The sequence below is a fragment of the Pan paniscus genome, chromosome Y (assembly GCF_029289425.2).
Source record: "Pan paniscus chromosome Y, NHGRI_mPanPan1-v2.0_pri, whole genome shotgun sequence".
Taxonomy (NCBI): Eukaryota; Metazoa; Chordata; class Mammalia; order Primates; family Hominidae; genus Pan; species Pan paniscus.
Window position 1 is genome coordinate 25,735,708 of NC_073273.2, and position 15,308 is coordinate 25,751,015.

Sequence of the window (15,308 nt, forward strand, 5' to 3'; positions counted from 1 at the left end):
CTACCATGCCCCCAACACTGGACAGAGACAGGACCACCAATGCAGGGTACCAGGTCAAAGGTTTTGGGATAGCCCTGCCAAACACTCTCCCAGCTCTTGCAAAGCTGTGGGGTGTTTCCTGGCATGCCCACCCAGTCATCTGGAGGTTCCTTGACCAGAGGCAGATTGTGCAGCACACCTACATGTCGGCAGAGTTCAGAAACCATGAGGAAGTCCTGCTAAGTAAGCTACAGGATGGATTTGAAGCTCAGGCTGAGGAGCCGGGGTCTGCGGGACGGGTCCAGGGTCCTGTTCAGGTTGAGGTCTTCCTGGGGCACAGGGGTTCTGAGTGGTAGAGCTGGGAAGGGGCAACACATGCTGCACCCCAGCCAGCAGGCCCTCAGCCCAGATAGATGAAATGGATCCTTTGAGTCTGTCCTCTTCTTCTTGGCATGGCAGGTGGAGGAACTCAGCCATCCGGGGTACCGGCAGCAGGATGAAGTCTTCCTTTCGTCACTACCTTTATTTCCACAATAAAGTGATCATTAAGGAATATCGTGTTCGCATCCTTGGTAAGGAGTGCCTCCTGGTGTGGTAGAGAGGGTGGAGTGTGGGACGCTAGGCCTGGCATGAGCCTTTCTGACTCTTGTTCCTGGATGCAGGGCTTCTGGCTCTAGTGTAGTCCAGTGGTTCTAGAGTCATCAGAAGAAGCCCCACCTTCAGTAAGGACACAGCCTACCTGAGCTTCCTCAGCTAGTTGGCTGACTGTGACCACTCAGGGTCAGCCAGGACTGCTGAGGCAGGGGCCGCTGTGGGGCGTCATGGGAAAGGACCTTGCTGGTCTTTCCTTGGCATCTTGGGAACTGGCTTTGAACTATGACCTGACCTTTCACAGACCACTTTCCCCACTCCTCCAGATCATCAGTCAGGGCTTCCGACTCAATCCCCTGCAGCACTACCTAAGGATTAGGTCCTCAGAGAGGGAACAGAGAGGAGGCCAGGTAAGCAGCCCACAGCTGGGCGCTCAAAGGCCTGTGGGTCCTGCAGCTGTGACACACATGGAGAACTCAAGGCTCAGGGAGGAGCCTGCAGTGAGAAATCCCAGGCCATCCCTGGACTGGGGCAGAAAGGCCCATCAGGGAACTGTAACACTCATATTTCAGAATTGGGGAACCTGAAGTGCCTAAGAGGCAGAAGTGGCAAAGGTCAATGGGTGAGAAGCAAGGCTCAAGGGATAGCTGTCTCATCATCCTTCTCTGGCTCCCTTCTATGCCTTGAGGCCTGCTACTACCTGGGGCTCAGTTTGGGCTCAACTAGAGTGCACGCAGGGCATGCCTAGGTCTACGTACTTCTAGAATGGCTATCCCAGCCATGTCATGTTTTGTTTCAATGACCCCAGGCTCCCCTGACATGCTTTATGCCCGCTGCCATCCTCATTCATGCTTCCCCTGCTCTCAAGACATTTCCTATGACATTAAAAAATAGACATAAAGTTTTTTAAATGCCTTAATAATATAGATGCAGATAAAAGATTTCATTATAAAAAGTGCTTTTCCTCTTTACTTGTATCAAAGTCTTTTTCATGATGGGGAAAAGAATGCAACATACTTTGGTAAGTTAAAAAAGTATAAAAGTAAAAATAAATCCTACTGCAGATGATCAATTAAATGGCAGGGGATCTTCTGTGTGTGTCCAGGGAGGGTACGTGGCTGAGCAGTAAGCCTCACCTGAGTATTGGTGTAGACACCCAGTTTCCCTCGTACCAGTGTGGGTATGGGCACGTTCCAGTTTGCGTGTCCAGCCTGTGTGTCTAAGCTGATGAACGCATGTGCACACCTGTGCCTGTGTGGCTTTGTGTACCTTGGTTTTGGGAGGGCCGACACTCCTGCCCACAGGTGTGCCTCAAACTCAGCTCTTAAGCTGGCAGGCAGGGTGCCGCTGGGTTTGGCAATCCAACTTCAGGACCCGTGAAGTCTGCATGCTAGGGAGAAGCAAAGAGTCCTCATGGTTCTCACAAATGGCAGAGGGAAGAGGAAAAGGGTGGCTGGCACGAGCTACCTAGAGGAGATGTCATAAACCTGAAATGACACCCAGAGGGATATAAAACCTAGTAGCTGCCTGTGTTTACCTGTGTGTTCGGCCGGGGCATTCAGGTAAGAATCAGTGAAACCTGCAGGGCTTTGGGATTTGCTATTCGGGAATCCCTGTGCACCAGAGTCTCCGGCCCATGAGAGAGGACAGCATGTGGGTCTGGCAGGACCTGAGTCTCCAGGGAGGCTGGCATTCTCCCCAAGAGGTCATGGGTCGGTAGGTGGAAGAGAAACCTGGGCTGTGGGTTCAGGTAGATGGGACACTTACCACTTAGCCAGGTGGGAGCTCAGGAGAGGGCCTGCTGAGCAGCGACCTAACTGGCCGGTGACACCCCGTTCCAGTGCCGGGTGTGTGCACACCAGCTTTGCCCCATGCACCCTCTCCAGGATGCCTCACCTGGGCAGACAGGAAGCAAGGCACACAAGATCCTAAGCTTATGGTCATGAGTGGACCCAGACTGGGGGGTCCCTAGGATCACTGTTCCCAGGAGAACCAGGCATGCAGGGTCTCTTCAGGACAAGGGTAAAATGCATAAGCCCAGCTCTCCACCCAGTGGGTGTCTTGCCCTGATGATGTCAGCCATGGCAGATACAGGTCTTCCACCTAGATTGCAGATCCACAGGCTTACAACCTCCCCCTGGCCTTCTCTGGGACAGACGCCTGGACTCTGGAACAGCCAGTGCCCCAGGACTGTTCCTTCCCCGCCTCCAAGCTTGCGGGAGGCTCAGTGGGGACTCTCCTCCTAGTACATGGCCACCCACAGGCACTGTCAACAACCCAGGGCCCTTCTACATTCCGTGGTCCTGCCACCTTACCCAGCAGTGGAATAATGGGAAGGCAAAGAGCGGGAACAGACAGAGCGGGGGCCACAAGCCTCACCCTCCCACATGACAAGGGAATGAGTGGATCCTTCTAAGCGCAGGCAGCTGCTTTCAGAACATACCTGGAAGCCCAGCACCAGCTGAGGGATTCACTCTGCCACAGCTGGGCATGGGGGATTTCATTGTGTGCCAGGGAACTTGATCCTCATTACCATACCAGGTGTACCTCTCTTCCGGATCACAATATGCTCACACCCTCCTTTACCTGAATGGACTCCTTGTCCTCACCACATGGTGTTAGCTGGAACTGCTACTCCTGGTGCCCCAGCTGCAGTTTCAAGGTAAAGAGATAGAGCAGCACACCCCTGAGTCCTTGTCCTCTTATCCAAGTAATATCCATAGAAATAGTAAAATAGTGGCACATTAGACCTATTGACATTTTTAAGGCTGATTTCTTTATAAGCAACTTTATCTCATGTATTTTATTTACAACTCTCATTTCAAAATCAAGTTTTGCTCAAGAGTTATTTCAACTTATAGCCAAATGTTCAGAGCTATGCTACATAGATTTCAAGTTTAAAAGTCTGTATCTGCTATTATTTTGGGAAAAAACCTAACCATCACTTGTAAAAATAAGTAATTATTAGGCATGGTCACTGTAGTGGTCTAAAACACACTTTGAAATTCTTCTCAAACCCATTTGAAAATATTCCTGATGGAGCTGAACACAGTACTTGCTTCTAATGTATAGAAAACACTGCACGCAGTTTCTGGATACTGGACCACCTCTGGCCTAGTTTAGAGACGGTGACACGGCTCTGCCTAAGTCTCCTGCTCTCATGGGGACAAACCCCTTAGGAGCCCCCGACCAGTACATCACGCAGTCTAACACCCTGATAACACTATGCAGAAGGGACATCCAATGGAGAGACTCAAAGAAACAGAACAAGGTGTCTGAGCATCTCAGCAGTCCAGCCCCTGCTATTTGAGTCACGCTAGCCATGGCACCAGGGAGATGAGAAGACACCCGCCAATGTCCCCATCTTTGGCCATCACTAGATTGCATCCTCCTGAGTGCCCCTGAACCACATTCATTTGGCTGAGAGACTGAGGGCGATTGCAGAGACTGACCGTTAGGAAATTATAATTATGGTTTTAAGCCACTAAGTTTTAGATAATTCTGAAAAGCACTTCAGACTCCTAGAAAAACTGAGTTGTCTACTGACTTCATTGCAGAGAGCTGTAAAGGCAAACATCATGAATGCTAATACCCTGGAAAAGTCAAATCATCCAGACTCTTCTAAGCGCAACAGATCTTTAATGTCCCTTCGCTATGGCTGGAGAATAATCTAACATGTATCTGATAGAGTTGTTTGAAAGCCTCTGTTCACATCTCTCAGACTGGTATGGGTCGACTCCGGTCTGGTTTAATTCTAGGCAACTGCAGCAGCTCACCTTTCATTTAGGTCGTGGCCTACCCTGATTTTTTTGATCACTGACTGTGTCTTTGTCTGTGTGTATATGTTTTGTGTGTTACCATATTTTATCTGAGGAGGCTAAATAGTAGTACTATAATTGTTTTGTAAACATAAAACATTCCAGGAAGTCAATATTGCTGATCAATCCAGCTTTAAAACAGATACGCAATTAGACATGACAAGATGCCACATCTAGTATCATACCAAAGCTAGCCAAGCTTGGTGGCCCATGGATGTTATCCCAGCTACTTGGAAGGCTGATGCAGGAGAATCCATTGAACCCTGGTGATGGAGTTTGCAGTAAAGTGAGATCACACCACTGTGCTCCAGCCTGGGCAACAGAGCGAGACGCTGTCTCAGAAATAAAAAGAGAATAAAATAATAAAATAGGAGAGATCACGGGAGAGAGAAATGCATACAGCTGGGTGGGCACTGTGGCTCATGCCTGGATCCCAGCATTTTGAGAGGCTGATGTGGGTGGATCACTAAAGGAAAGGAATTCAAGACCAGCCTGAGCAAATATTGTGAAACCTGGTCTCTACTGAAAATACAAAGAATTTGCCAGGATTGGTGTCATATGATTGCAGTCGCAGCTGCTTAGGAGGGTGTGACTGGACAATTGCTTGAACCCGTGATAAGGAGGGAGCAGTGAGCTGAGATCACGCCACTGCACTCCAGCCTAGGTGACAGGGCAGGATTCTGTCTGAAAAAAAAAAAATAAATCAGTGAGAGAGAAAGATACAGAGACAAAAAGAAAGAAAGACAGGAAGGAAGAAAGGAAGGGAGGGAAGGAGGAAGGGAATGAAAATTTGTACCTAACAGTTGTAAATACTTTTGGCATACATGTGATATTTTGATACAAGTAATGTGAACTGGTAAGGGAGGGATCAAAGAGGGGATGGGGGTGGGTTAAATTATACTTGCTTAGAAGGAATCATATCTAGTGTTCAGTGGCACAGGATGACTACACTTAATAATGATTTATTGTACATCTCAAAATAATTAAAAGAGCAAAGGTGAAATGTCGCTGATACCAAGAAAAGATACGCCAGACTCAGTGAGGTGGAATGTCGCTCATAATAAGAAAAGATATGCCAGACTCAGTGGCTCACTGCTATAATCACAACACTTTGGGAAGCCAGGAAAGGAGGATCATTTCGGTCTGGGAATTTGAGACCAGCCTGAACAACATATCCAAAACATTGTCCCTACAACACACACACAAACACAAAAGCTGGGCATGGTGGTTGGTGTGTGTCTGTAATTCCAGCTACTTGGGAGGCTGAAATGGAAGGCTTGCACATTTGAACCCCGTGTTCAAGGCTGCAGTGAGCTATGATGGTGCCACTGCAGTCTAGGCTGGACAACAGTGTGAGACCTTGTCTCTAAAAAAGAAAAAAGAATCGATAACTGCTTGAACTGAAGGATACCCTATTTATTATTGATATATTTGTTGATTGACATAATTATTTTTGTGTTGGAGTCGCACTCTGTCACCCAGGCTAGAGTGCATGGTGCAATATCGGCTCACTGCAGCATCAGGCTCCCAAGTTCAAACCATTGTCCTGCCTGAGCCTCCCAATTAACTGCAACGTACTACAGGCAGGCACCACCATGCCCGGCTAATTTTTGTATTTTTGGTAGAGATGGGGTTTCATGGTGTTGGCCAGCCTGGTCTTCAACTCCTGTCCTAAAGTGCTCTGCAAGCCTCGGCCTCCCCAAGTGTTAGAATTAGAGACCTGAGCCATCACACATGGACAGTAAGATACACAAGATTCGGGGGATTTATCTTTTCACTTCATCCTCACAATGCTACAGGTGAATGAAAACACTTCATAACACGAATAACTCACCTGAAAATCAAAGTTGGTAACTTCTCCCTTTAAAATTATTTGTAAACTTACCCTATAAAAATTGATGATTGTGTCAAAATTTTTCAAGAACATACTTCCTCCTTGCAGATTAGTCTGTCAATTGTAAGAATTATGGACTGCAAAACTTCTGGAACTTGATGTATTTCATTTCTTTAGTTTGTATAATCAGGAAAATTAATTCATTTAGTTATTTCGGTCTCAATATTTTTATCATTCAATGATGTCTTAAAACTTTAAGCAATCCCGTCGGAAACTTTATGCTGTTGTTTATGTTTTATACACTTCACTTTCCTCTAAGTATGAGGTTTAAAGTGTTTCCATTCATATTATCAATTAAATACGATAGGCTGACAGTGGAGGCACATGCCTATGATCTTAGCACTTCGGGAGTCTGAGGAGGTTGGATCAGGATTTTAAGAACAGCCTGGCAAACAAGGTGAAACGCTGTCTGCACTAAAAATACGAAAATTGGCCCAGCTGTGCTGCACACATATCTAATACCAGTTACTCAGGATGCTGAGGCAGGAGAATAGCTTGGACCCAGAAGGCAGCGGTTGCCATAAGCCAAGACAGAGCCACTGCACCCCAGCTTCGGCGACAAAGCTACACTTCATCTCAAAAAAATATGATACTATCCCAACCACTCTAGATTATTCCTATCTGTAAGAACATATTACTACACCATTATTTACAACATCCATTGGCAAAATATTCAAGAAAAAATTACCGTGGGTACCTCACAAGACAAAACACTTACTTTCCACTATTTAAACTACGAACATTTAAATTCATTATGTTATGCACCTGAGAAACTTAGCTGGTTCACTTCTGATTTAGGTGAAAAAAAAAGTTTTCATTACCGTTATCCTCTTCAGTCACAGAATGCTTCACACAGAATGTTCTGGATGTCTTAAACTTTAGTATCAATACATCTAATTATTTCCTTTGACCTGTACTATTCCTCTAAAAAATAAACATTTTATGGTGAGGCAGACAGTTTTGTAGTCTTTCTGAAGACTTCTCCAACATTTTAACCTTGTTAGTTTTTAAAGAGAAACAGCCTAATTAGAAAACTTGAGCAGCTTGCAAGGGTGACATAACACATCCCTAATTTTGCATCTGTGTTCAAAGAAACAAAGGAAAACGTACAACAAACTACACAATTTACTCTCCTATTGAATTTGCTTTAAGCATGTGCGGCTAACCAATAACACCAGGCATCTTGCAGTACATGTAAAATTTTATTGTGAAAATTTTAAGGTAGATATTACATCTAAACACTTTCCAAATAGCATCAACAAGTATGAAATTACTTTGAAAACAATTCCTTTTCCTTTGAATACCTCAAAAAATTCATGGAGGAAGTCAGTATCTACCTCTCTCCACAAAACCAACATGTTTCTGTCAGTAATATGCAGGTAACGATGCAGAAATAACATTTCAATTTTTGATTTGCAAACAAGGTTTGGTATGCAATAACTATTATTTTGAATGCTTGCTTTAATATCTGCTCGAGTCTCCTTTTTCAGATCGACTCTCCCCACCATCTACTATAGATGCCACATAACTTGAGCTACCATATGCTTCACGAGGATCAGGGAGCACCCTACCCAGAGAAGGCGGATTCCTTTGGTCTTTTCTGCAAACATGCTCACGATCACAGTAATGAAAATCACCACAGCTCCTTGAGTAACTCTCCCAACTTCTGCCATATCTATCTCGTGTATTACTATATGCATGGCAGGTGCTTCCACCATAAGACATCCGAGGCCCTCGTGCAGGTGGTGCATCATGAGAGGTCCCTGCAGGGTTGATAAAATAATATGTGGGACTACATTTAAACATTTTTACTGCTATCATTAAAGCATGAATTAGTTAAAGTACTATTTGGAAATATCTGCTTTCCTCCGCCTTTGTTGACAGGATATTAATCAAGTCTTCAATAGTCAGAAGGTTTTATTTAAGAGAAGTGTAAGAGTAGTATTTTGCAGCTTAACAAACTTAATTCTAAAGTAAATGCTCAGTCACATTTTCTTAACGTTAACTGAAGTTCTCACCTTCATATCATTCCCTAGGCTTTATACTGATAATGAGTACCAGATAAGCACTGTTTATTTTATTATTTGTGCACAATGATGAAAATGAATAAATATGTTTCTGGGATGATCAAAAAAAAAAGAATACTCAATATTTAAACATGTTGCATATGTCCTTTACAATTTTCCTTAGAATTTCATTAAAATAACAATCTGGTCTATTAAATAAAATTCTGTAATTTACAAATCCATCCTGGACCCTTACCGTATCCCTGAAATGCATCTCTATAAGAACTTCCACGTAGATGTTCAGAATGATCTCTACCAAGGGCCTCACCGTAGCCATCGTGATAACTAAATTGAAAAAAAAAAAGTCTTTTCAATTTCCGAATGAACAATTTAAGAAATCCATTTGATAAATCCAGATAACATGACAGTACCTATATCCTCTAGAGGAATGTTCATCCCAACTAGAATGACCATAATCACGGTATGCATAGTCTCTAGGTGGTGGAGTATAATCCCTGGTTTCTCGGGAACTTGGACTATTTCTGCGTGCACAAGTTTAAGCAAGGAATGTTAAATTGTCAAATTGTAGTATCCAAAATAGAACTACATTACAACTTAAACACAGTTAAATTGCCAACCATCTAAATAAAATACCCACAGATCCCAAATGCCCAAAATGCCCAAATGCCCTAAAAGCACATGAAACAGATACTGATAATCAATGATGCAGGAAATGCATTTCAAATAAAAAAGGAGCTTCCACACTTCACACACACACACTGGAAGGGCAATAAATTTTCAAAAGCAGGAAATAACAAGTGTTTGAGAGGATGTAGATAAATTGGAGCCCTGACACAATGTTATTTGGAATGAACAATATAAGAAATCTATTTGATAAATCCAGAAAAAGTTACAGTATCTATATCCTCTAGAGGAATGTTCATCCTGCATAGAATGACCATAGTCTCAGTATGCCTAGCCTCTAGATGGTGGAGCATAATCCCTAGTTTCTCGGGAACTTAGATGATTTCTCTGTGCATAAGTTTAAGCAACAAATTTTAACTTTTCATCTTCTAGTATCGAACACATGACTAACTTACAACTTTAAATTAAAAGGCCAAACATCTAAATAGATATTTCTCCAAATAAAATAGGCAAATGGCCAAAAAGCACAAGGGACAGATACTCATATTCAGTGATTCAGAAAATGCATTTCTTTTTGTTTTATTGTACTTTAAGTTCTAGGATACATGTGCATGATGAGTTAATGGGTGCAGAAAATGCATTTCAAATCCAAAATGAGATATCATATTTCACACACACAGATGAATGGCAATAAATTTTCAAAAGCAGGAAATAAAAAGTGTTTGAGAGGATGTAGATAAATTGGAGCCCTGATACAATGTTAGTTGGAATGAACAATTTAAGAAATCTATTTGACAAATCCAGAAAAGGTACAGTACCTATATCCTCTAGAATAACTTTCATGCCGACGAGAATGACCATAATCATGGTAAGCATGGCCTCTAGATGGTGGAGGATAATCCCTAGTTTCTCGGGAACTTCGATGATTTCTGTATGCATAAGTTTAAGCAACAAATTTAAATTTTCTACTTCTAGTATCTGATATATGACTAACTTACAACTTAAACAAAATTAAAAGGCCAAACATCTAAACAGATATTTCTCCAAATAAAATGGGCAAATGCCCAAAAAGCACATGGGACAGATACTCATATTCAGTGATTCAGAAAATGCATTTCTTTTTTTTATTATACTTTAAGTTCTAGGGTACATGTGCATGATGGGTTAATAGGTGCAGAAAATGCATTTCAAATCCAAAATGAGATATCATATTTCACACACACAGATGAATGGCAATACATTTTCAAAAGCAGGAAATAACAAGTGTTTGAGAGGATGTAGGTAAATTGGAGCCCTGATACAATGTTAGTTGGAACAAACAATTTGAGAAATCTATTTGACAAATCCAGAAAAAGGTACAGTACCTATATCCTCTGGAATAAGTTTCATGCCGACGAGAATGACCACAGTCACGGTATGCATGGCCTCTAGATGGTGGAGCATAATCCCTAGTTTCTCAGGAACTTCGATGATTTCTGTATGCATAAGTTTAAGCAACAAATTTTAAATTTTCAACTTCTAGTATCCGATATATGACTAACTTACAACTTAAACAAAATTAAAAGGCCAAACATCTAAATAGATATTTCTCCAAATAAAATGGGCAAATGCCCAAGATGCACATGGGACAGATACTCATATTCAGTGATTCAGAAAATGCATTTTTTTTTATTATACTTTAAGTTCTAGGGTACATGTGCATGATGAATTAATGGGTGCAGAAAATGCATTTCAAATCCAGAATGGGATATCATATTTCACACACACACACTGGAAGGGCAATAAATTTTCCAAAGCAGGAAATAACAAGTGTTTGAGAGGATGTAGATAAATTGGAGCCCTGATAGAACGTTAGTTGGAATGAACAATTTAAGAAATCTATTTGACAACTCCAGAAAAAGTTACAGTACCTATATCCTCTAGAGGAATGTTCATCCCGATTAGAATGACCATTATCACGGTATGCATAGCCTCTAGATGGTGGAGCATAATCCCTCGTTTCTTGGCAACTTGGATGATTTCTGTGTGCATAAGTTTAAGCAACAAATTTTAAATTTTCAACTTCTAGTATCCAATACATGACTAACTTACAACTTAAACAAAATTAAAAGGCCAAACTTCTAAACAGTTTTTCCCCAAATAAAATCGGCAAATGCCCAAAAAGCACATGGGACAGATACTCATATTCAGTGATGCAGAAAATGCATTTATTTTTGTTTTATTATACTTTAAGTTCTAGGACACAAGTGCATGATGAGTTAATGGGTGCAGAAAATGCATTTCAAATCCAAAATGGGATATCATATTTCAAACACACATTGGAATGGCAATAAACTTCAAACAGCAGGAAATAACAAGTGTTTGAGAGGATGTAGATCAATTGGAATGCTGATACAATGCTAGGTTGGAACGGAACATGATGCAGCTACTATGGAGAAATGTGGTGGTTCCTCAAGAAAACAAACATCATTATCATAGGACCATGCAATTCCACTCATATACACCCAGAACCGAATAGGCATACTCAAACAAATATCGGTGCGTAGAAATACTCGGGTGGAAACAACCCAGATAAAATAATGGGTTAATAGCTTGTGGAAGGAGTGAAGTGCTATGATGTAAATGAACCTTCAGGACATCATGCAAAAGGAGAGGAGACAAATACAAAAAGTCATGTAGTGTTTGAGCACATTAACATTAAATACCCACAACAGGTTAAGTTCAGAGGCAGAACACTGACTGGTGTTATCTAGCAGCTGAGGAAAAGGAGAAACTGGGAGGGACTGCTTAACTGGTAGTTGGAGTTTTAATTTGGAGTAATGAAAATGTTCTGGAAGTCGATGGAGGTAGTTGTTGCCTGGCACAGAACGTATTAAACACCACTTAACTGTTCACCTTATAATATTTAATTTTGTTATGTGAATTTCATCACCACAGAAAAAAAAAATCAACTGTGTTTTTTAATTTTTCCTTTACCCATCGTTAGTTGCATAACCATCATATCTTGGTGACATGCGATCATTTCTCCAGGAAGATATTGTCCCTCTGCGTGGAGGAACTCCATAATTCTCTCTTCTTTGTGACATGGGACCTTTAACATTCAAATGATGGAACATTACGTAAAGAATACCAAATCTGAAACGCTATTTTCTCTTCTCTCAAACAACTTTTTTAAATTATTTCTTCTATGACTCCATTCTTTGTTTCCTAAATTACTAGACAGACATGACACTGTGAATATTTCTCATGGCTTTGGATAATCCCATGGCTTCCACAAGGCCAGTTCTTCTAATGAAGCTGAAGGCAAACATTAATGCTTAGGTAAAAGTTCATTTGTAATGGTTAATAACTACTTAGTTCTTATTTTCCTTTTCATGTAAATTACTGATGACTGTGAGTGACACAGGGAAAACATGTAAAACCATCAAACTCTTCACTGATTTTAAAGTTTACATACATTGTCCTTTCTCAGCCAAAGAAGGTGGATTTTCCAATATCATTCTGTCCATCTCACACACACATAAATACAGCTACCTTTAAATGACTATATGCTAAATGTTTACATAAAAGTTCTTTATCTCTAACTGGTTGGCTCTATCTTAAATGTTGACAAATTTAAATGTATTAGTGAAGATTTTCTAATGATGGTCAGGATTTGCTTTTACTGCAAAGAAAGCAATGCTATGCAAGGGGTCATTACAACATTGTTGCTATTTCAAAATAGAAAGTTTCTCCTTTAATATATTCTTCACTTGCTATTCCTTAGAGGTCAGTGTTTCACATATGATACCTTCACTGGCTAATTTTCCAATGGAAATGTGTTGGCTTGGGTATCCTGAAGCCAATAAATACCTCCTTTCACCGATACTCTACGTATGAAATGTAAAATTGAAAATGGCAGTTTTTAACTTCCTCCATATGTGGATGGAGGACTAAGAAAGAATTTTAATTTGCTCTGCTTAAACTTCCTTGCTAAGAACTTTTATTTATTGTCTTATTTTCTTCTGCTCAGTCTGCAGTCTTACAATTCTCAAAAGTATTACTTGCATTCAACCCTACTGCTCACCTCATGTTGCTTAGTTCTAAATTCTCTCCTCAAATAATTTCAAATCTTACACTAAGGACCTTGTGTTAATGTTTAAACATCCCGGTACAATCTCAATTACTGATTTACATACACCTATATTTCACAACTCTGCATTTCTGTGATATCCACTTAATTTAAGAATTTTGGACTCCTACGTGTCTACCTCTCGAGCCTTAAATTTATTTTTAAATCATATTTAAGCCCAATGACTCCTTGTCTGCTAAATGCTCTTGTAGTTCTTTTGAATCTTCATGCAAGCAGTGAGTATGCCTTGCACATACGCATTACTGAGGTCTCAGAAGCTGGATGGCCAGGCTTAGCGGCTCACACTGTGAGTGAGTGTGGAAGGCTGAGGCAGCTGGACCGCTTGAGCCCCGGGCTTTAACATCAGTTTTGACAATGTAGTCAGATCCTCTCTCTACAAAAACATAGGAAAACAATGTAGCTAGGTGTGCTGCTGCATGCCTGTAGTTGCAGAAACTCGGGAGGCTGAAACAGCAGAATTGCTTGAGCCCAGGAATTTGAGGCTATAGTAAGCCGTCATCTCACAAATTTGAGGCTATGGTAAGCCGTCATCTCACATAGTGCTCTCTCACCTAGTAAGAGCAAGACTCCAACCCGGCAAAGTCACCGAACAAGCAATTTTTAGAATGGGACACCAGGGGACTTAGGAAATGGAAGAATTAATTACATCAAGAAGCCTACCATCAAAGAATACTGCTAGGAACTTTTAGAAAAATTAAGGGGAATTTTCTAGCCAACACAGGATTAAAAGGAATGTTGGCCTCACTCTAATCACTTCTTTGATCTGCAATGAGAAGCTCAAGTATTTCTTCAACATAAATCTGAAATGTACCTAGTGAGATAGAAACTATAATAAAAGCTATCAATCAGCAATTATGCTCACGTATGTGTCACTTCCCTTTTGTTCAATGAACTTAAAGGTAAGCATTCAGGTAAAACGGCTCATTTTCAGTCATACAAAAACTACGGTCTTTCTGTCAGGTAGCATTTACCTTGGCTTCCCATCCAACTACTGCTTCTTGCCACAGCAGAAGGAGCAGATTTTTTCGGAGGAGGCCCTCCACTTCTTGAAGATGGACCTCTTTTAACTGGAGTGAGTCCCCTAGAATAACTCATCTTGAGATCAGGAGTGTATCCACCATCTTCTGAATTTCAAACAAAATCTTTTTAGTTAACTAACATCACTGTTTCTTAAATGGCTAAGTTTTAGTTGTTTACAAATATTTTCTACATTTTATAACAAATTCACATTTTGTCTAAACTAATAAAATTAGCATTCCTACATGGTATTAGTACACTTCAAGCAATAAAAGTTCATTTAGAAAATCTAGAAAGAAACTCAAGTATCATAATATATCGGTATGAGGGAGAGATGTGGGAAAATGGGGCGTGAACAGGGCAGAAACCTATCACTAAAATATCTAAATATAATAGGCATAAAAATATTAAAAGAAAAATGATAACTGACTGTTTATATCCTTCTGTAATGAGGAAAAATTTTCAAAGCACATCATAAAGATAAACTAATTTCCATTCAAAGAAACTCAAATATTTCCAATACCAAGAAGTCACATATCAGGAAAATACATTGTCTCTAAAATTTGTTAACACAATACAGAATTCTTAAAATTCCCTTATGAGACACTAATTTTCAGATGAGACTATGCTGAATTTTAACAGTCTTTAAGAATTGCATATTCGGTAATATAAACATATTTTTTTACATCTACAAAAATGTAGATATATGCCAATTGCCAGGTGGTGTTACAGGTTAGAATTTATATATACATTCTCGTCCGTGGCAGAGTATAATTGAACCTCACCCTCAAGATCAGTGGAGACAAAATAGCCATGAAGCTATGCATCTTAAACTGGAGCAAACACTGCAATTTCAACTTGAAAACAATCTCCAATTAATTACACGTCTGGTTATTAAAACTCCAAGTTAATTGTTAGAGTTTTGAAGGTTGGTTAATAGATAATACAACTTAACCAACAGGTTTATTTATTTATTTATTCAGATGCACTCTTGCCCTATCACGCAGGCTGGAGTGCCATGGCATAACCTTGGCTCACTGCAGCTTTTGCCTCCCAGGTTCCCGTGATTCTCCTGCCTCAGCCTCCTGAGTAGCTGGGATTACAGGTGCACGCCACCACGCCCAGGCAAATTTTTTTGTATCTTTAGGAGAGACAGGGTTTCACCATGTTGGCCAGGCTGGTCTGGAAATCCTGACCTCGTGGTCCACCTGCCCTGTACTCCCCAG

General features: G+C 40.9%; 1 pseudogene; it reads right to left on the reverse strand.

Annotated features, from left to right (window-relative positions):
• Positions 1 to 7,743: 7,743 nt before the first annotated feature.
• On the reverse strand, positions 7,744 to 14,160 carry LOC129395740 (RNA-binding motif protein, Y chromosome, family 1 member F/J-like; annotated as a pseudogene).
• Positions 14,161 to 15,308: the final 1,148 nt, after the last annotated feature.